General features: G+C 34.7%; 1 pseudogene across 1 annotated transcript; it reads left to right on the forward strand.

Moving 5' to 3' along the window:
• The first annotated feature begins 746 nt into the window (after window positions 1-746).
• On the forward strand, window positions 747-23,130 carry LOC306660268 (phosphatidylinositol 4-kinase type 2-beta-like; annotated as a pseudogene). The gene is made up of 2 exons: window positions 747-1,546; window positions 23,120-23,130. The product of its transcript is annotated as a phosphatidylinositol 4-kinase type 2-beta-like (transcript).
• The last annotated feature ends 514 nt before the right edge of the window (window positions 23,131-23,644 follow it).

Below are 23,644 nucleotides of genomic sequence, written 5' to 3' on the forward strand. Positions count from 1 at the left end.
TTTCTCTTTCTCTCTCTCTCTCTCTCTCTCTCTCTCTCTCTCTCTCTCTCTCTCTCTCTCTCTCTCTCTCCTTTCTTTCCTTTCTAAAACGCGTTGCTTAGTGTTTCCTCCCTACTCTGTCAGACTTCTAGGAGACTGCACTGTAAGAGTACAGTAAAGTTCTCCAGCATTTGTAAATACTGAGGAGAACACACAAAATAGAGATACCAAAGGAGTAGCAAGACAGGTCCCTTGTATCCATTCCTTATTTAATATTATATTGATTTCATCTTGTGCCTCTCTAGAGTATTGAAATGGGGGTGGGGTATCCAGAAGACTCTCCTTTCAAATATGGAAACTTCTAAGAGCGGGAGAAAACATTACTGCAATGCTATTTGGTTCTACTAGAACCTATAGTCACGAACTGAGTCTATGAACATAGCAGTTGAATAAATCATCTGAGAATTAAAAAGTCAAACGCCTTGAGCTGGTGAGGTGGCATGTAGGTGTGACCCAGCCACTCCAGTTCCCAGCAATGCCCACTCAGGCCAGACCCAGGCACCCAACTGCTCTGATCTGGTTTTGGCACCCAGGGCAGAGAGGGAGCCAATGGTGAAGCTCTGTGAGCCCAGCCAGCATGCATCTGTGGGAGCAGAATCAGGAGGAAGAGGAAGACTAGGAGCTGGAGCCACTGCTGCAGTGGATCGCCTGGGCCTAGCTGTGGGGAGGCGCGCCAGGGGGCGCCCAGGGGCTGCAGGATGTAGCAGATGACAGGGAGCGACTGTTGCTGCCAGACAGGCTACCAGGAATTGATGCTGCAGCTCAAGGACCAGTCCAGCTGCCTCTCCTGGCCTCTGTGGTTTGCCCACGGATCTGAGTCAGGACCACCCCTCGGTTCAACTACTCCTGGAATTTCAGAGATCAATGGATTCTTGCATGATTCAGAATTTGCTGGTAGTATATTGAGAATGGAACTAGCAATAGAATTGGGAGTTCTTCCAGACAGAATTTCTCAAGGGTCAAGTGGAAGTTACTTTGTAAAGGATCCTAGGAGAAAAATTATTGGTGTATTTAAACAGAAATCAGAAGAGCTTTATGGTCAACTGAATCCAAAATGAACCAAGGATGTCCACAAAGTCTATTGCCCTTGCTGCTTTGGCAGAGGCTGCCTGCTTTTCAACCAGGGCTACCCTTCTGAGCCTGAGGCCTACTTAGTGAATGAAAACCTTATCTGGGCATTGTACCTAAAACAAAGGTTGTTTGATTTGTAAGTGAGACTTTTAACTACACTGACCATGCAAAATCAGGATACAAAAAGTATGCCTTACAGAAAGTGCCAAAAATAGGTAGAAAGTTTCATCAGATAGTCTATCTCCTAACAAATATTGAAAGTTACAGGAGGCTGAATATTGGCTTAGGCACTTGAAGCTGATCTTTTGCCTGACAATATTAGAAAACAATTTGTCAAAATTTGAAAGATTATTTGTTTTGGATGACATCATCAGAAATACAGACAGGGGAAATGATAATTGGTTAGTCGTACATGAAAAGGAGAAATGTGGGCTGGGTTTGTGGCTGAGTGGTAGAGTGCTTGCGTATTACCACGTGAAAAAAGAAAGATATCAGTGTTCATCTACAAGTAAAAATATTTAAAAGAAAAAAGAAAAGAAGAAATGTTGAAAGGAAACTCACCGTGATGACTCAAACTGGATCGATCAATGATAAAGAATTTCTTATTAAAGACCTATTTCATTGCTTGAAATTGATTTATGTTCTCCTGGTTCAGTTTAGGTAATTCATATGTTTCTAGAAACTTGTTGATGTCTTTGAGGTTTTCTGATTTGTTGGAGTATAGATTTTCAAAATAGCTTCTAATTATGTTTTGTATTTCACTCATGTCTGTAAGTGATATTTCCATGTTCATTCCAAATTTTAGTAATTTGAGTTTTCTCTCTCTTTCTCTTTGTTATTATCTCTAAGGGTTTATCAATTTTGTTTACGTTTTCAAAAAACCAACTCTTTATTTTATTAATTTTTTTGATTGTTTCTTTTGATTCAATTTTGTTGATTTCAGCTCTGATTTTAACTGTATCCTGTCTTCTAATACTTTTGGTGTTGGTCTGCTCTTCTTTTTCTAGGGCTTTGAGCTGTAGTGTTAAGTCGTTTATTTGTTGACTTTTACTTCTTTTGTTGAATGTGCCCAATGAAATAAATCTTCCTCTAAGTACTGCTTTCATACTGTCCCAGAGATTTTGATATGATGTGTATGATGTGTCTTTGTTCTTGTTTACTTCTAAGAATTGTTTTTTTTCCCTCCTGATGTCTTCTGTTATCCCTTCATCACATAATAGCATATTATTTAATCTCCAGGTATTGGAGAAGTTTCTGTTTTTCATTCTGTCATTTATTTCTAACTTCAATCCATTATGATCTGATAGACTACAAGATAGTATCTCTATCTTCTTGTATTTGCTAACAGTATCTTTGTGGCATAAAATATAGTATATTTTAGAGAAGGATCCATGTGCTGCTGAGAAGAAAATGTATTCGTTATTTGTTGGATGGTATATTCTATATATGTCCGTTAAGTCTAAATTGTTGATTGTGTTATTGAGATCTATGGTTTCTTTGTTCAATTTTTGTTTGGAAGATCTATCCAGTGGTGAGAGAGGTTTGTTAAAATTGCCTAGTATTATTGTGTTGTGGTCTATTTGATTTCTGGAATTGAGAAGGATTTGTTTGACATACATGATGAGCCAATATTTGGGGCATAGATATTTATGATTGTTATGTCTTACTGATTTATGCTTCCCTTAAGCAGTATGTAATGTCCTTCTTTATCTCTTCTGACTAGTTTTGGCTTGAAGTCCATATTATCTGAAACGAGGATGGATACTCCAGCTTTTTTGCTGAGTCTGTGTGCATGGTATGTTTTTTCCCATCCTTTCACCTTTAGTCTGTAATAGCAGAAATTAATAATGGTCTAGTATTTCCTTTTAAACATCCTGATAAATGGAGAACATGTCCATTTCATTGGGTGTGGTTTCTGCAAGCAAAAGTTTCTTTTTCTGAAGAAATAAGACAGTTGGTTCTGCCATATATTTCTTTTTTTGTATTAATGGATCTTTTTAATTTTTATTTATTTATTTATATGCGGTGCTGGGTATCAAACCCAGGGCCTCACTCATGCCAGGCAAGTGCTCTACCACTGAGTCACAACTCCAGCCCCGGCCTTGTATTTCCAATATGAACTTTGTGCAAGATTTATGTGAAGATCTTTATGAAATTTTTAAAACTGACAAGAGTTTTGTCAAAGCTACCTTTGAAAGTTAGATGTCTGTGATGAGCGGTCAGATCTTAAAACTTATTCAGGCAATGAGACATGGAAAGAGTGCTGTTCAGCTGATACAAATGCCTTGTGTGATTGTAGAATGCAGTAATGGGGGAAGACAGGGTTGGATTCTCCAACACGACCACCCCTTTACACAGATGGTCCATTGCAGGAAGTCATTTTTTTTTTCCCTTCTGGTAGCAGGTGTAAGGGAAACAACTGTTGGGCATTACTGCATTATTAAAATATTGCTGCAATGTAAATCTGCTTTAAGGGCTCCAGATGCCAAAACTTCAGATAATTTAAGTGTTTAAAAAGGTTGCATTTTGAATGTAATCAAAAGTTTACAGGTTTTGTCCAAATGTTAAATTTCTCTATCAAGGAAGAAATGATAAGTCTTCTACATTGTATTTTTGTAGAAAATGTCATGATTTTGTTAATTTAAAAGGTAAATTCATGATCTACACAGCTAGAATCACTATAATTACTGTATAATTTTAAGTAGAAAAATTAGATATTGTTGACCTGGAATAAAATAACATTTACTGTATTTTTTATTTTTAGGAACCAGGGATTGAACACAGGGGCACTCAACCACTAAGACACATCCCCAGCCCTATTTTGTATTTTTTAATTTAGAGACAGGGTCTCACTTAGCACATCCCTGTTACTGAGGTTGACTTTTAACTTAAGATCCTTCTGCCTCAGCCTCACAAACTGTTGGGATTAAAGGCATGTGCCACTATGCCTAGCTCTATATTTTTTAAACATTGAGGAGAATGTTCTTGTTAACTCTTCTTACATTGCATTCCAAAAGGCCTTTGATGGTGGGTAAGTCTGAAACCACTCTTGTACTTTAACACAGTAGTCAGTAGAAAAATAGGTAACAATAAAGCAATAAATGGTGCCTTAATTTTAAAAACCATTATTTTAGAACCTGAATAAGTGCTGCTAAAGTGGTCATTATTGGGGACCTAAACATTAAATATTTTTTGAAGTAACAGATGACCACTTTCTTCTTTGTACTTTAGAAATTTGGGGGGGCCGGGGAGAGTACCAGGAATTGAACCCAGGGTCACTCAAACTTGATGTCACATTCCCAATGTTTTTAAATTGTTTATTGTGAGGTAGGGTCTTGCTAAGTTGTTTATGACCTCACTAAGCTGGTAATCCTTTGAACTTGTGAGTCTTCAGCATCAGCCTCCAGAGCCACTGGGATTATATGCAACATGCATGAGCTCCCACACCTGGCACCTTAGAATATTTTTGATGAGTTGTTTTGTTTGGGTAAGGAAAATAATGTAAAGACAGTCCCTTTAAAAAAAAAAAAAAACAAATGGATACACTCAAATGACACTTGAGGGTAATAATATGAATTTAAAGTAGATCTTTAGTATTTTGAAATTTCACAGTAACAATAAGAATTCCCTTTAGTTTCTTATGTGGGATCAAGTGATTAATCCATCAGTACTTCAGAGTACTGATATTGTTCATTTTAGTACTCGAATTGGTACTAAAGTCACTGAAAAGTAAACCACACTCCAAAGTATGCATTGGATTGCATTTTGGAGTTCTCAATAAGTTTTAAAAATAATAGGGTGCTTGAAATTATAGATGCTGTTATAATTAAAGTCAGTTTTAGATTATTAGCTGAAGTTAGAGGGAAACTTGAGAGAGAAACCAAATCATTTATATTTTATTTTAAAATTTACTTTTATATTTTACTGTGAATATCAGTATGTCTCATGTTCTTGGAATTTGTAACACTATTAAGTTACCAAATGATTTAGGTTGAAATGAGCCTGATATAAAGATGTGATTCCAGAAGAGAAAAGTTTATTTTTTTTCTCCATTCTCAAAGCTAGTAACATCAGTACTTGAACTAAACTGGGCTATTGTTGGTCTTGGCCTTTTGTTTTTTAGGTTTACCGTTTCATGATTTCTTTTTTTAAAAAATGTGTTTTGTGAGTGTTTAAAAAGCATATCCAGGTGGTTGTTTTAGGATGTAGGACAGATCTTCAGTCTCTCTTCCTCAGATTATTCTCTTGATGTTCATGGGTGTGATGAATGAGCATACTCCTGCCTTCAAGGAGCTAATTGGAAGCCTGGGACACCTTATCTTCTGTAATCTTCCACTTGCTCAGTTTTGAGATAAATGGAAAAATGACTAGAAAATCAAAACTCAGAGAACTCTCTTTAGGTAAATACCAGTAATCAAAATGTGCCTTTTGAAGATGTATCTAAAGGAAAGGATACAAGTTGTTGTGATGTGGGTCTGACTTTCATAAAACAATTTTTTCAATATTTTGAAAATCGCTATATTAATTTTTAAAGGAGAATCTAGTAAATTGCTACTGTTTTATATCTTAAATTAAAATAGCATAAATATATTTTTAAATGTCTGACAATGCTACAAAAGTGAAGTTGAAATATTTAAGATTCAAGTTAGGGTACATTGGCTGTGTTTTGTAAACTTTCATGAACTTAATTCTTATTTAAATTTTGTGTTTTCTTCAATGAGTATATTTATATTGTCAAGCTTAGTATACTACAGGTAATAAAATTCATTTTTTTTGAGAAAACAATAATTAAAAGTCAACCAAACAATGAATTAATACCCACTAGGAGATGATGCTATGCTCTTTTCACAGGGCACAAGAAATAAAGTGCTGGAAGGAATGAAAGAGGTTAGACTTATGAATGTTTGGAGAATTCCAATCATTTTAGACTTTTATAAAAGCAAATCTTATGGATGGGTAATTCTTGCCTCATGGTGACAATTTACAAATAAGAATAGCAAGTTTCCATTTCAGTGTAGGCAGTGTGGCGCCCTCTTCAGAAGCATTTTTAAATTAGAGTAATGGAACTTCACAGGCATACCTGGCCGTAAAGAATGAGTACTATGCTTCAATAAAATAATAAACAAGATCTATCGGCTTTCACCACCACCACCACCATTTCAGTGTAACAGCAGTGATTGGCCTCCTGCAGTTGGACACTGTTTCCTGGATTTTTGAACTCATAAATGGAAAAAGCACAATAGTGTAAACTTTATTAGCGTGATTGGTCATTCTGTTGATAAACTGTATCAATCAGAAGAGACCATCTTTGATTATTTCCCTGAATCCAGACATATATACACATATATATTAACATATCTTCGATAGAAATATTCATTTTGAAAAACAATATGAACGAGCAATACTTGGTGAGTCAATATTGAAGAAAAATTTAATGAAAGACAGGTCTGTGTACTAAATTCTGCCTATGCTTCTTGCAAGCTGTGAAATTTTGGAGCCAGGACTTAATTTTCCTTACTTCCTCACTCGTAAAATGGACATAATACCAGCAAATAAAAGCATCAATAGGGTTAGAAAGGATTGGCTGTTTTATGGTTGCTTTCTTAATGTTATCATCATCATTAACAGAAGGTGCATCTCACTGAGAAATAAACAATGCAGAAGTAAATCAAGTGTTTGATCTGCCTATGCACTAGGCAGAGTGAAAAAGAAGATGGTAGCACTGTTTATAGAACCTTGGGAAAGTGGCTTCATCTCTCTGGTTATTTATTTGATGCGGGGATAACAGTTACACTTATTCAGAGTTTTTGTGAGGATTAAAGAATATTTAAGGTTGAGTTCTTAGTAGCATTTCTGATTCATAATTAAGAGCTCAAAGACTGTTACCAATTTTTAGCATTCTGATTTATTTTACTATTTAACCAAAAGATGAATGTTGTTGGAAAGAGAATTCTAAATATCTGATCCAAAAATAAAGAAGGGGAAATTACGTATTTTTATAGTCACTTGAAATCTATTCCAAAGAATCAAAAGCAGTAAAATATGAATGCTTAGGGAGAAAAATATTGCATTGAAAATATTAATAGGTTAAAAGACAGTCTTAACAAAAGATACTCTTATTTAAAAATACTATATAATACTATGGTCTGGGTACTATTGTAAGCACTTAATAAATTATTAGTATTAATATTAATATAATCCTAGTAAATCTATAAGGCAATTACTATTTTTATCCCAATTTTACAAACATGGAACTTGAGATCATAGAGGTTAAGTAATGTGCCCAAAGTTACACATGAGTAACGTATTTACAGATTTAAAACCAGACGGTCTCTCAAGGGTCTCCATTTACCTACTTTATTATTCAAAGAAGAGAATATTCTTAACATGTATTAGAATAGGGAACAAAGAAAAAATAATGCTGGACTCCAACATTAGGATAAAAAAATACTAAATTGTTGTATCAGTTATTTTCTTTGAGGAAGACACCTAAGTCAGAGTTGAGGGTAGGTTAACAATTCAGAAAAGCAAGGCATATATAACTCCAGTATGGGGCTAACAAAATTATGTCATCACAAAAATGAAACATGAACTAAACCCAGCGAATTAATTGGAGATTGCTGATAAAGTCTTTAAAAATAAGAGGCAGCAATATTTGCCCCAAGATTTCAAGAAGATCAAATGAAGTTGGCAGACACTTAATGATTGTTACTAAACAAATTATTCTAGAGAGAAAGCAATCACAGGAATGATGAAGAATGAGAGTTTTTCAATTATCATTAGCAAGAAATTTTGCCAAACATCCTGGCCCTCACCAACTACAAAGCATCAATATTTAATTATGAATATATTCCATTATGATGTCTTCATCTCTACCCCTTAACACAATTTAAATATAGACTATTTACAGAAATAAGAAATAACAATGGTAATGCCAAATGTAAACTTTTTTCCTTTAAACATTTTTTTGTAGTTCTTGATTAAGGATGTATTATTAGTTTCAACATCACAGTTCAATGGGGCATGTGAATCATTCACTAAGCTGTTAGGATTTGAACCACTGAGATGAACCTTTATTTCTTTCCACAAGCTGAACTCCAATTGCGACAATCAAGTACAACTTCTATAAATATACTTTTGGGAAAAGGGGAACTCTTCCAATAAAGATTCAGTGAACAGATGTGAGTTTAATTATAAATGTGGAAATTGATTTTGGTAACATTAGTGAAAAAGCCTTAAAAATTTTCTGGTAGTTTGATCCAGAATTCCCAGATTTCGTAATAATTTTAAGAACATTTGTGAATATATCACACAAGGAAGTTTATTACAACAAAACATGATATCAAAAATGAAAATTAATTAAGATTCCAATAACAATATATTTGAGTAATTTATAGTAGATTCATCTAATGTAATAAAATATCCTCATTACAAAGATGTTGTAGAAGAACATGGAAAGCAATTTATGGTGCATTGCAACTATCACATAAAATCTTTTAGAAAAGAGAAAAAAATCTACTCTAAATCATGGCCATTTTTAGAAATGGAACAATTGGTGATACTAATTTTTATATTCTTACTTCATTTTGTGAATTTATTCCAATCAACTTTTGTAATCAAAGAAAAGATTTTCTTTTTCTTTTAATGTAAAATTTTGTCCAAAAACAAGAAACATGATATTCTCCAACCACAGGTATGTAATCTCTTCCACAGTTCTGAATATTTTCTTACCTAAAACCTGAGATACAGTCATAAAAAACAAACAAAACATCTTAAAGGCATTCTTGACTTTCTTCCTTAAATCTTGTTAGGGTCCCATTCTGACTAATCCCTGGAGACTCAAAGTGAACACAGGGTAATGCAAATCACACCACAAGGTTTTATTAAAGCAAGCTCAAGCCTGGACCGCAGCCAGCCCCTTAGACCAATACAATGGCTGGGGAGAGGGAGCAGCCCCGAGTGGCGAGAAAGCGCTCTATTTAAGAGCTTTTTCCAGCATTCATAAACAAGGACCTGTACATTATTGGTTAAAATTCACACAGCTAAATACTTGTCCTCTTTTGGTTTGGTCCCGCCACTTTATTTGAATCTTATTGGGTCCCCACCAAAACTGAACGGTCCTGGAGGGAGCAGGGAGGAGGGAAGGAGTGAATTATGAGGGAGAGGGGTCAGGGCTATGTTCCCCTGTCCTTGATAGATGGGGTCTCCGGACAGCTGCACATTTCTCAGGTAGATATCTCTGAACAGCCTTGATAAGCCCGGGGGCCAGTGCATCCCATTTGACCCTTTATTGGCCCTCGAAGGCGCCACTATGGTTGCTGGCATTTTCAGTGCTTGCATGCCCTTTTCCTGGGGCTCTGGTTCACAAAATAGCTTGTTTATACAAGAGGGCTGCACGGATGGCACCCTGTTCTCAACAATCTTTACCCTAAAATAAAAATGTCATCCAATGAAACTTTGAGTATTGACAGGAATGAACTATATTTGCATTTTACATTGCAGTAGCCACAGGATAAATGTTACTATCACATATTTAAAGTGTGGCTAAAATCAATACAAAAATTCTTTAAAAGATGAGGAATGGAACCACCATATGATCCAGCAATTTTACTCCTTGGGAATTTATACAAAAGAAATAAAACCAGCATATAATAAAGATGCATGCATACCAACATTTATAGTAGCACAATATCCAAGTCATGGAATCAGCCTAAGTATTCTTCAACAGATGAATGAATAATGAAAGTGTAGCATTAATACACAATGGAGTCTTACTCAGCTATAAAGGGAATGAAATTGTGTCATTTCCAGGAAAATGGATGGAACCGGAGAACATCATGCTAAGTTAAATAATCCAGACTCAGAAAATCAAGGGTCAATTTTTATTATGGTCAAGAACAAACAGTCTTTGTAATGTAGTGTCAGTAGATTGTTCTTCCTTTACAAAGGAAAATCTATAAATGCCCAAACAATATGAAGACCTAGACAGACTGGTTTTCTCAATGATAGAAAGAGCATCAAGGAGTGACTCCTTCTCTGGAGACAAATTGCAATAATATCAAATAATCCCAATCCAGTTGAACTTTTTTGTGTCTTTAGTAATGTCTCTAGCTCTTCATCTTCCACCAGGAACAACAATGAATCCAGATCAATTTGTACAAAGCCTGAGGTATCTGGGGTGAAAGAGTGGAAGGACATCACATTTCCATCATCCCAAGAGATAAACTAAATGTGCTGAGAGTTCAAAGACCCTTCAGTATCTCACAGAAGCAAAAGAGAATAGAGAATGCAGAGAGTAACTGAGAAGGTGATGTGGGTCCCCATGCCCTGCAAGTGTTTCCCAGAAGTGAGGCTGATATGAGACATCAACCTGCAGGCTGCTCTCCAGGAGTGCATGCTACACTGATGTTCTCTCTATCCCTGAACATCATCTGCCCTTGACATTAGCAGCTATTAGTGAAGATATTAACTAAACCACATTTCCTTTGTCATCATATATGCTCAGTAACCAAGAAATCATATGATGTCAACATTTTGGAATTTTCACATTAACAGTGTTAGCATTGGTTGTCACTGTTGTTCCAATGCAAACAGAAGGCAAGTGTGTCTCTTAGTGAATTTCACACATGGCCCAATTTCTTAGAAAACAGCTCATCGTGTAGTTTGGCAGAACCACACAAAATCCCCAAACCAACCTGACATTGCTGTTGCCATTTTCAAATTAGAAATCCAATCTGTCTCAATAATCAAGGTCCAGGGAAAAGGCCACAAAACCTCTGAGATTATGCAGTTTCATCCTATACTTAAGCTAACTAGCAAGGTCTGTTAGTAAGCAAGAAATTCTGTACTTGTTATATATTTTATAAAACCAAAATTCCAAAACACAAAGATATGAAACACATTGAATTACATCATCATTCCATGAAGAGTTTCAGAAAAATTTCTCTGGTTAACGAGACACAACATTTAACTCTTGCTTCTTCTCCCACTCACATTATTAACTCGGTAACACCCAGTAATCAGGGCTAGTAAAGGTCTGAGTCTGATCTTCTCAACTGCTCTTGGATGCAAGCAAGCACAGAAGTACATGCATTTCAAAGCAATTAAAGCTATAATTTGAGTCTTTGTAGGACACAGAATTATAATAGAATCAACTTTTTGGTATTTCCAAGCTAATAGTTAACTCCTGGCACAGAAGAAGTTCATTAGTGGTGGGAAAATACCAATTGCTCTGAGGGTGAAAAGTAATTTTGCAGTTCAAGTTTGTGAAGGAAGTATTCCTTCTTCCATTATATTGAGCTGAGTGGGTGTGCTGCAGTATTTTTTACGGCTTCATCATGATAATGTTGTGGTTACTTTAGCAGTGGGTGAAAACTGCTGATGTGTAATTGCCCTAATCACAGAATGTATAGGAACTAAATATTTGCAGGGCAATTAAAAGCTATTTGCCTCTTAGCTCAAAATAAAAGGCACATCTGAACAACAACCCAGTGGAGATTCTAGAAAAATAGATGGAAAATATTCTTGAGGGGCAAGAGTATGAAATGATTTATTGAGCACTCATTTTGTGGTTTGGTCAGATATGAATTCAGGGAAAAGAGATCAAAAGATTGTGATCAGGAGAAATGTGTCATCAAGTAACTAAAAATAAATCTCAAAACAACACTCTGGGGTTATAAAGGATCACACGGTATGGTATTGTTATCCTCTCAAGCTGGCACATGGATTGGGGACAATGCCTAACTGCCAGGATGTTATGGATATAAACCAAGGGATTGGCTGCACTTGTTAAACACTTATATGATGGTAGTTAAAATAAATGATACCAATTTACCACTATCCAATAATGGCAGTTTTTCTGGAAGAATTATTTTCTCTTTTCACTCTTATCCCATTTATATATAAAAACTTCCTATATTTCACTGTACAATGCAAGTAATATTTTGAACATATCTAACTAAAGTCTACTAAATTTCTATACATTTTCTAATCTTTACTGCTAGCAGGGATTAGTATCTTATATTTTCTATGGTATAGAAAGTCTATATTCTCTACTGTGTGAGAGTGCTTGCATAGGGAAGAGGAAGAACAAAAAGCCCACAGTTGTTTCTATAGTAACTTAACATTTATATACTCCAAATAATTTGGCCAAAATATGGACTTGCTATATTCTATATCTGACATCATCTTGCCCTTAATCTAGTCTTCTGATTAAAAAAATTAGACCAAGTCAAGAGAAGACACTGAAAATTCACAAATAGTAATGTGTGGTTGTAACCTCTCAAGTTAACATATTAACCATAAATAATCATTTTGGAATTTTTTTTTTTACCTTTTCTATGCTCCTAGTATAGTATCTAGAGACATGCAATCTTATAAGCACACAGAGAAGGGAGCTTTGACCCATTTGGTTAACCCTGTTAACTCTGAAGAATTATTGATAAGTCATGGCATTTACACTGTCCTTGATGCATACAGTTTCCCAATGTCTGGATTATGGCACTCAAGATCTGTGAACAAAGGGAATGAAGAGATGGCAACAACTCCCATAAAGCTCAGCAAGTTCTTTATGCCCACAGAGCTTTGAATTCTCATTCTTTTGGGTAGTGTTGATTCTCTAAGGCTCACTGACCTTTCCTTAGGGCTTTAGACCAGCACTGATTCCTACAGACAGAAAAAACAACCACTTGAACATTTTGTCTAGTTTTATTTAGTTATTCTTATTTTGCATGATATCACCTACTTCTTCCTTCACACAGTCTTTCTGGTGCACTGGATCTTTTCTGTACTGTGTACAGACTATAGAGTTGCTGACCCAAGGTTACATACATTGACATTTCATCTGCTGGTACTGATCCAGCATGATGGCTTCAGGTTGCACAAGCAGAAGGAAACAGAGCAGAAGGTCAGATGTTCCTAGATTTTTCCTCATTCAACCTAGAATCTGACCAGAGCTTCCTTAATATGACTCTCCGTCTTTCTAAACTCTGAGCAAGGAACCATGGGCAGCAATTGGATGTAAACCCAAATCACCATTTTTTTTAATGTCTCACTTTCTCACCTCAGATATTAAAGAGCTTTCTTTTTAAAGTTTTCTATCTGAAAGTAAGTACCCTAAAATGTCTTTTCTCAAAGAATTTGATAGCAAATATCTATGCCTCAAATTCCAACTTCTGCCTTAATACTAAAGAAAGCTTTGGGAATTAGAAAATCCTTTTATCCCCTTGTCATTATGTTTGGATGAAAATTGTCACACCAAAAGTGCATTGAGAGCATGGGCCACAATACAGCCTAGTTCAGAGATGGGGCTTTTAGTCAATGATTATATCACAGGAACTCTGGGTTTATTGATGAATTAATTCATTGATGTCTAAATGTACCTTTGGGAGGTGGGACCTATTTGAGGAATAAGTCACCAGGGCATGCAGTGTGCCCTGAAAGAATTTATCTTCTCCCCAATTTCTCTCTTCCATGAGCTGAGAAGCTGTACTCTGCCATACGTTTCAACCATAATGTTCTGACTTAAATCAAGCCCAGAACAATGGAATCAACTGACCATGAACTAGACCCCTGAAAAAGGAGTCAAAATAAATTTTTTCTCTTCTAAATTTTTTCAGGCATATTATTCACAACAATGAAATGCAACACTTTTTTCTTATAAATCCCTGACTTACTATATACTGTCTTTCTCAGAACAATAAAAAGGAACTTGAAATTTCAATTGAGCATTTATTTCATTCTGTTGTATTCAGTGAAGCAATACAAGGATTTCATTCTCTGCATTGAATTATGAGGTAACAAAAATTGGCAAAAAGTTTCAATGTTAAAACTTAGTTTAATTCTGTGTCTTGAAACTAAACCATCTTAAAATCTTAATTACATTCTTTTAAACACCTCAGTATTCAGTGATGTTTTTGGCAATGTGCTAAAGCTTCCACATGTCCCTAGCCTGCCTTTCAGACTTGTCTCTTGGATCAGTCTAGTACAGGAAGAGAGATCAAGTCTCTGAGCTGAGAATCACAGATATGGAAGAGAAATTGTCAAGAGGCAGAAGTTTACCAATCTATAGTCCCATGTAATCTCAAATTTAGATTTGCAGTTAGAATATATCAACAATCATCACATGCTTAATGAGTGCTGCAGTTTGTGTTAAACCTATAGTTCCAAGTTCCAAAATCCTTTCTTATTTTCTTCTTCTCCCTCTCCTTTCCCTTTCTTATTTTCTTCCTCCTCCTCCTTCTCCTCCTTCTTCTTTTCTTCTTCTTCTTCTTCTTCTTCTTCTTCTTCTTCTTCTTCTTCTTCTTCTTCTTCTTCTTCTTCTTTTTTCTTCTCCTTGTCCTTATCCTTTGTAAAATCTCCTCATTTTTTTCTTCAGGACAACAGTCTTGTGAGGTGTCAACTGCCCAAAAAGGCAAGAACAAAAATAAAGTAGGTAAATAAGAGTTACAAAGGAAATCCCTTGTTGAATGAGATCTCAGTAATGCAAAATCAATGCTAACTTTAAGAGAAAATAAAATAAAATACTTTGGAATTGATTTATGAAAATTATAAAACATTAAAGAAAGAAATTGAAGAAACCTTAGAAGATGGAAGACCTACCATGTTCTTGGATAGGCAGAATTAATAGTTAAATGGTCATACACCAAAAGCACTATACAGTTTTAATGTAATTCCTATTAAAATCCTAGTGATAGTCTTCATAGAAAAGAAAAAGCAATCATGAAATTCATTTGGAAAAAATAAGGGACCCAGAATAGCCAATGCAATCCTTAGCAAGAAAAGTGAAGCAGGAAGCATCACATTACCAGACCTTAAAACATACAACAGAGCAATGGTAGCAAAAGTGGCATTGTATTGGCACCAAAATACATATGTAGACAGAGACAAACCCATACAATTATGGTTATTTCATACTGAATGAAGGTACCAAAAACATATGTTAGCAAAATGATAGCCTCTTCAACAAATGGTCCTGGGAAAACTGGAAATCCATATGTAGCAAAATGAAATTAGACCCCTATCTCTAACCCTGCACAAAACTCAACTTCAAGTTAATTAAAAAACTTACACACAAGAATAGAAACCCTGCTCCTACTAAAGGAAAAAGTAGGCACAAAACTTAATCATGCTGGCTTAGGACCTAACCATCTTAATAAGACACCTAAAGCACAACAAGTAAAATCAAGAATCAATAAGTGTGGTTCAAACTAAAATGCTGCTTCTCAGGAAAGGAAACTAGTCAAAACATGAAGAGAGAGCCTAAAAAATGGGGAAAAAATCTTTATATCAGATAAAGTACTACTCTCCATGTTATATAAAGAACTCAAAATACTTACACCAAAACCCACATAACCCAGTCAATAAATGGGCTAAGGAAATGAGCAGACACTTCACAAAAGATATACAATCTATCAACAAATAAATGAAAAAATATGCAACACTTCTAGAAATTAGAGAAATGCAAACCAAATACACTCTAATATTCATCTCACTCTAGAATGACAATTATTAAGAATGCAAGCAACAATAAATATTGGTGAGGATGTGAGGAAAATGGTACACTCATATATTGGTAGGACTGCAAATTGGTGCAACCACTCTGGAAAGCAGTATGGAGATTCTTCAGAAAACTTGGAATGGAACCACCATTTGACCCAGCTAACCCACTCCTCTGTTTATATCCAAAGGATTCAAAATCAGCATACAATGCTAACACAGCTACCCCCTGCTTATAGCAGCTCAATTCATAATAGCTGGGACTATACTTGTGCCCCATTGTCCAGATCTCCAATAAAATTATTAAGACATTGGAAAAAACTTACAACCTAATATTAAAGTTAATCTCTGAAAGTGTCATAATTCCAAACTATGGAAGCCAAACTCAATGTTCTTCAACAGATGAATGGATAAAGAAAAAAAAAAAAATATATATATATATACATACACACACAATGGAATATTATTCAGCTTTAAAGAAGAATGAAATTATGGAATAATGTGGGGGGCACTAGGGAAGAATGGAGTAACTTTGAATTGGGCTTAGGAGAGTGAGGGGAGGGGAAGGTAGTGAGGGGGTGAGAAGGATGGTGGAATGAGATGGGCATTGCTATTCTTTTTTTTTTTTTTTTTTTGCGGTACTGGGGATCGAACTCAGGGCCTTGTGTTTGCAAGGTAAGCACTCTACCAGCTGAGCTATCTCCCCAGCCCGGGCATTGCTATTCTATATACATGTATCTTTGCAAGACCAGTGACTCTGCATCATGTACAGCCAGAGGAATGAGATGTTGCACATCATTTGTATACAATATGTCATTTTTCTGTAATGTGTAGCTAATTATAACAAATAAACAAAATAAAATTTAAAAAAAATAAAGTTTTTTCTCTTTGCCACTAATCTCTCCTCTAAATTAGTTGCAATTGTGGGCCCTAAGTAACAAATAGCAGGTCATCTCAAAATTTGGTTTTGATGTATTTGATTTTTTACTATAATCTTGATTGCATTACTGATTAAGGACACTGAATATGGTGTTACAGATAGTACAACATACGATCAATGCAATTACTCAATAGACTGGGTGTCACACTAGAAGTAAAATTAATTTATAAGAGATTTTTTCCATATTTCATAGTCTTGACTTGAACTCAATCCCCAAGAAGCTGGGACTATATTTGTGTCCCACTGTCCAGCTCTCCAATAAAGATATTAAGATATTGAAAAAATTTAAAACCTAATAATAAACTTAATCTCTGAAAGTGTCAGAATTCCAATAGGGGAAATTAAACATAGAAATTACTGTGACAGATTATATTTTTAAAGCATTTTTATTATGCTTATAAATTTATTTTTGTTAAAAAATGGATGCCAACATTGTGTGTGTGTGTGTGTGTGTGTGTGTTTCCAAATTTTGGGGAAAAATTAACTAGTAATAGGAAGACTGAAAACATTTCAAGTGTTTTTATGTGCTTCTATCCAGAGAACTTGTATTGCAAATTTTACCTGATTTAAGCATGCTTGCATTCTTTCATCTCTCATGCTTTAGGTGGAGGAGAATCTTTCATTTCAATGGTAGTCTAGAGGGGTTTGGAAATAAGATGTTAAAATAAATATACATTTCATACACCATGCAGTAAATAATACAATATAAATAACAGAAGTGTAATTACTTCCAAGTAAGGATATATCTCATAAGATACTAAAAATAAAAGGGACATGTAATCAGTATAAATGTGACAAAAACAAACATATATTCTTGCTGAATCAGCATGGAGTTAAATCACTGTGTTTAACTTTGACAATTGTTATTTTAGATTTTGGGTGTTTGCTTGTTTGTGGTTAGTACAGCCACATCACTGAAATATACTGAAGAACACCAGAATTATAGGTTAAAGGAAACATGCAGTTAAGTTTCCAAAAGTAAGTTTATGTTTCCAATGTCCACAAATAGCATATAAGCTGGATGTGGTGGCACATGCCTATAATCCCTGCAGCTCAAGAGGCTGAGGCACTAGGATCGAGCATTCAAAGCCAGCCTCAGAAACTTAGAAAGGTTCTAAAGCAACTCAGTGAGACACTATATCTAAACAAAATATTTTAAAAGCGCTGCAGAAGTGGTTCACTTGTTAAACACTGGGTTCAAACCTGGTACCATGAAAAGAAAAAGATAATGTGGAATATGTACATATTCCCATGTAAACACACAGTACAATGGAGAGAAATGTGATCTCTAATCAGAGAACTAAAGCAGGGTCCTGAGAGTATACATGTCAAAGCTAATAGACATCAGGGTTTAACAGCACATATCTTTAATGAAACATATAAGAATTATTTAATCCATATTATTATGTATTCTGTCCTTCCATTTGTTCTGCAAGTTAATACAAAGTTGTGATAATGGTCCAGTCGAATATATAACTAATTTCTTAGCAAAGAAATTGTTTTTCATACTGATCAGCTTAGATATATACTTTTGGAACAACAGGTAACAAAAATATTCTAGCTAATAAAAATTTTCTAAAACCATATGTGACACTGGTGCACTGAAATTTCTTGTCTCCTCCAGTTTAACTAACTTAAAAATTATTGATCCACTCATGTGAGAAGATTCAAGAACCACATCTTAGAAATCATATACACTGAGCTTAAAACATTCAAATATGGTAATATGAAGGAAAAATCACAAAGACATGTCACAATTATCAAATGTCATCTCTTATATTTCAAAAATGTGTTGGGTGCAGTGGCATTTGCCTGTAATCTCAATGACATGAGAGGGTAAGGAAGGAACACTGTGAATCCAAAGCCAGGCTCAGCAACTTAGCAAGGCCCAAAGCAACTCAGTGAGACCCTGTCTCTAACTAGAATACAGAACATTGTTGGGATTGTAGCTCAGTGGGTAAGTCCTTGATTTTGATCTTCAGTATCAAATAATAATGATAATAATGATAATAATAATAATAATAATAATATAATGTATGCTTAAAATAAAAATTGGCATGTTCAAAGAACAATTTGGGTGTTCAAAACCCATGAAGTCTTCTGATTACAAAATGAGTATAGTATTTTTATGGAATTACTGTCTCATCAGAAAATTACTTCCCTGAGGATGAGGATGTGATTCACCCCCCAAAAAAGTGTATTTCTAGCATGCCCAAGACATGAGTCCAATCTTTACAACGGCCAAAAAGAAAAAAAGTGAAAAATTAGCTAACTTTAATAAAATGCCCAATGCTTCTGAAATCATATATATATATATATATATATATATATATATATATATATATATCATTTGAACAACTAATATCAGAGCAACAAACATACCCCCTTCCTGGTAGTAATGGAAAAGAGCTCTGAATAGTTGCAAAATAGTGAACTGTTCCCTTTTTCCCCTGCTTCCATTAATCTCTGAATGAGTAATAGACTTTCCTTTGGTTTGAATGCAAACATAATGTAGCCAGATGAAATACATTCTCTCAGCTTCAACATAATTACCTCCAAAATCCCCTAGCTAACATCTCCCTTTCATTCCTAATTTTCCTATCCTTCTGCCTTAGAAAAGGCAACCTCCAGATCTGTGGTCTTTATTCTGCTTTCTTTATATGGATTAATCCCAATAGGAATTTCCACACAATTGAGCAATATTGTCTTAGAATTGCAATATTTTTGTGCTTCATCCTTGTCTAGAGACATGTTCTGAATGAAAAGCAAGATTTATGCTTTGCTTTGATCTCGATATGTCCTGAACTGATCAAATGACTCCTCCTCACCAAGATGTCTCTAAGGGGAAGTCCATTTCCTTGTTATTCAGATTGTATTTTGAGGCCCAGGAACACTGAAAGCACATAATAGTGTACTAGAAATGTACAATCAATTCTGTTGCATCAGATGTGTATTGTGAACTTGGTCCTCAACATTTTTGAAATTGAAATGATTCCTATCTCTCCCTCTGTACAGAAATCATCTCAAAATAGATTAGAGGTTTTATTGTAGGACCTGTAACTGTGAAAGTACTGAAATAATACACAGGGATATATGTAAGATATATGCAAATTTATCAGTTTCCTCAATAGACCTCAATTGTTCCAGAATTAAAAGAGAGAGACAAAAAATTAGAAAGTTTATGCACAGCAAAGGAGAAACATATACAGAATGAGATAAAATTATTAGTAGATATTCATCTGATGGAGGATAAATATGCAGCATATGTGAAGAACTCAAATGTAGTTAACATCAAGAGAATGAGTATTTGAATCAATAAAGGGGAAAATGACCTAAATGGAACTTCCCAAAAGTAGTAATGGTTAATAAATATATTTTTGAGATGCTCAATATCTTTAACCATCAGGGAAATGCAAATTACATTGAGATTCCACCTAATCACAGTCAGAATGGGTATTATTGGAAAACAAACAAACAAACAAACACTGGTGAGCATGTAGAGGAAGAGAAAACTTAGTGTACTTTTTGTGGTAATAAAATAGCACAGCCACTATGGAAATAGTATGGTGGCCTCTCAAAAAACTAAAAATAGAACTATCAAATGATACAGTCATACTACTCTTGAGTACATATCTGGACCATATGATGTCAACATACAAAGAGATAACTCCATTTCTATCTTTATTGTGGCACTATTTAACATAACCAAGGTATGCAATTATCATAGGTATACATGAATCAATTCATGGGTAAAAAATATATGGTATATATACACAATGGAATTTATTATTCAAACAAAAGAAGAATGAAATCAAGTCACATATGGAATGTCTTTGTCTATTCTGGGTCTCCTATTCTTCCAAAATTAATTTCAAAACTGTTGGGCTTTTCTATTTCTAATAATGTGTAGAGTATCATTAGTATTTTAATGATGTCTGCATTGTATCTGTAGAATGCTTGCAGTAGTATGACCATTTTCAAAATATGAATAATAATCAAAGAACATGGGAGGTCTTTTCATTTTCTAAGACCTTCAATTTCTTTCCTTAATGTTCTGTATGTTTTTAAATGTAGAGATCTTTTAATTTCTTGGTTTTAATTCTTATGATTATTTTTGAGGTTATTGTGAATGGGATAGTTTTCCTGATTGAATCCACTGTTACAATATAGGAAATATGTTGATTTATGTATGTTAGTTTTATATCCTGCTAATTTGCTAGATTTGTTTATTCATTTCGTCTTTTGTTGAAATTTTTTGGGTTCTCTAGATAACAGATTATGACATCAAGTAAACAGAAGTCATTTGATTTCTTGTTTTCACATTGGTACACCTTTAATTTCCTACTCCTGATCATTTGCTCTAGCTAGACTTTCAAGAACTATGTTAAATAAAAGTGGTGAGAGCAGACAACTTTTATCTTGTTCCTGATTTTAGAGAAAATTATTTCATTTTTCTTCATTTAGTATGATGTTGGCTTTTGGTTTGTCAAATATAGGGTTTATAATGTTGAGGTAATTGCCTTCTATCCCTAGTTTCTCCAGCATTTTTAACATGAGTGCTGAGTTTTATCACAGACATTTTTGCATCAATTGATGTGATGTGATCATATAATTCTTGTCTTTAATCCTATTGTTTTGATTTACATTCATTGATTTGCCTATGTTGAACCAATATTGCATCCCTTGGATGAGAATGACTTGATCATGGAATATTATCTTCTTGATGTATTTTTGAATGTAGTTGACTAATATTTTTTAAGGATTTTTTCATTTATATTCATGAGTTATAATGGTCTGATTTTTCACCTGAGTTAGGGTTTCTCCAAATTGTCCACGTTGGTCATAAAATTCCAGATTCAAAAATCCTTCTGATTCAGCCTCCCTGGTAGCTGGAGTTCAGGCACATCACTGCATGCATAAGCTTGTAATTAAGGAAGAAGAAATAAAATAATACATCATGATTCAAAGTCAACACAGCTCAATACACTCACTAGATTAGTTCTACATGATAGCAATTATTATGAACTCAGAAGATGTTCTCTCTCTGAAACCAAGAGCTTTTTGTTATGAAACAAGTTGTCTCTTTAAGGCTAAAAGTCTTTCTGAAATGGGAGGATTGTACTGCTTTAGTTTACCAGGTTGTTATGAAGATTTAATACTAAACCATGCTAAGAGAAATAGCAAGGCAATGAAATAACTTATTCACTGCTGGAACTATATTATAATTCCCCCAAAATGTAAAGCAAGTATTTTCACAGGTTCTAATTCTCAAAGTGATAGTTACCAGAAAATGTTTTGGAGACCTAGTTGTGCTTATCAGCTGTTTGTACTTTAGATTTAATGGCAATTTAGTTACTTATTCTTATTATGGTTATTGTTATACTTATTATGAAATTTGAAAATAAAATTGTCCCCTTTTGTGAAGCTTATCACACCAAGAGCAGAAAATGAGTAAATTCCAAAACTTGGCATGAACTATTATTATTCCTTCTTTATCATATCAAATGGAACCAACAGACCTTTGTTACAAGGATGCTTAATCTTCATGTTGCTCTCCAACCCATTTGGAAGACAGAATCTTCTCTTTTTTATACATGGATACCAATGAGTCATATTTAGCTTGCTTAAATCTAAAGAATCTACTTTAGATTCATAGCATTTGGTTACCAGATTCCTTGTGAGGCAGGATTTGAAAATATTCTGATAACTGGAGTCAGAGATACAAATAGCTCGGGAAATTTCCATCACTATGAAATTTTGGAGGAATACTAGAAGAGAAAATCATTAGTGCAAGTTCAAGAATGAATGAGGGGCCTGGGACATGGCTCAGGAGAAGAGTCATTTCTGTGGATAACCCAACAACAACTCCCCCACCCTCTCAAAAAAGAAAAATGAATTTAAGTCCAAGAGAACAGGTTCTTCTTTCAAGGATGTCATATCTAAGTAGCACAACTGAAGAGGATCCAATTTGATTCTTCTTTCAATTCTTACATAATTATCATAGAGTATGTTTGTAATATTTGACGATTTAAAAAATTGCAGTGTATGTAGCACCAAAAAACTAGACTAAGATATTAAGTAGTCATTTAATAAAATATTAACCTAAACTAAAATGTTCATTGAATATTTCTTTCTGACTACTTACATAAGTTGATTATCAATTTTCTCATACTTAAAGATCACAGAAAGAATAATAGTTTTAAAGACAGCATTTCATGCTGAGTATCTGTCCTCTAATTCTAGGACATTTTATACTAGTCAAATATACAAGGTAAATCATCATATTGAAATCTTGAATTTAATATCTAACAAAGGGGGATAAATTCAGATAATAATCTTAATTTAAAAGCAAATATTGTGAATTGTATAGGAAATTCTTTAGAAAAATTGGTGTAGTGCACAGTAAAATATATTGTCTATGAAAAGGATGATGGCATGCCTGCAGGGTACCATTAATGATGAACTGTATCAGCAGCACATTGGGTTTAACACAAGGATCAGTGAATTAGTACCCATAGGAAAAATCCAGCTAATAGTCTGTTTTTGTTAATTGTATTTGTTTTTCTTTTTCAGTGCTGGATTGAACCCACGGCTTCATTAATGCAAAGTGAGCGCTCTACCACTGAGTTATGCCACTATCCCCTGGCAGATACATCTTAATGAAAGAATCAAAGTCAACATCACACAGTCATGGAATCAAGTAACAATATACACTTCCATAGTCCCTTGTACCTGTGTGACTGAGGCCCCAGCTTTGCTCACTTTTGACTGGAGGCTAACTTTAGATCCTAGAGGATGCCTGCCCTTCCTAGAGGAAGTTCACAGTTCTTGGCATGTGGACTTCCTCAACATCAAACCAGAAGGGTCTGTCAGTGCAGCTGGAATCTGCTACATTGGGAAGAACTCAGCATCACATGCATGACATTCCTGCCTAATGACATGACCTGCATCCAGTAATGAGGTAATATCATCTGATCCCTAACTGAAGTAAAACCTACAAAACTGATATATACCATTCAACAACTTAAATGTCATCTAAAACACAAGACTCAGGAACTGTCCCAGACTAGAGGAGACTAAATAAAAAATACCAATGCA

Source organism: Sciurus vulgaris (genome assembly GCF_902686455.1).
Source record: "Sciurus vulgaris genome assembly, chromosome: 4".
NCBI lineage: Eukaryota > Metazoa > Chordata > Mammalia > Rodentia > Sciuridae > Sciurus > Sciurus vulgaris.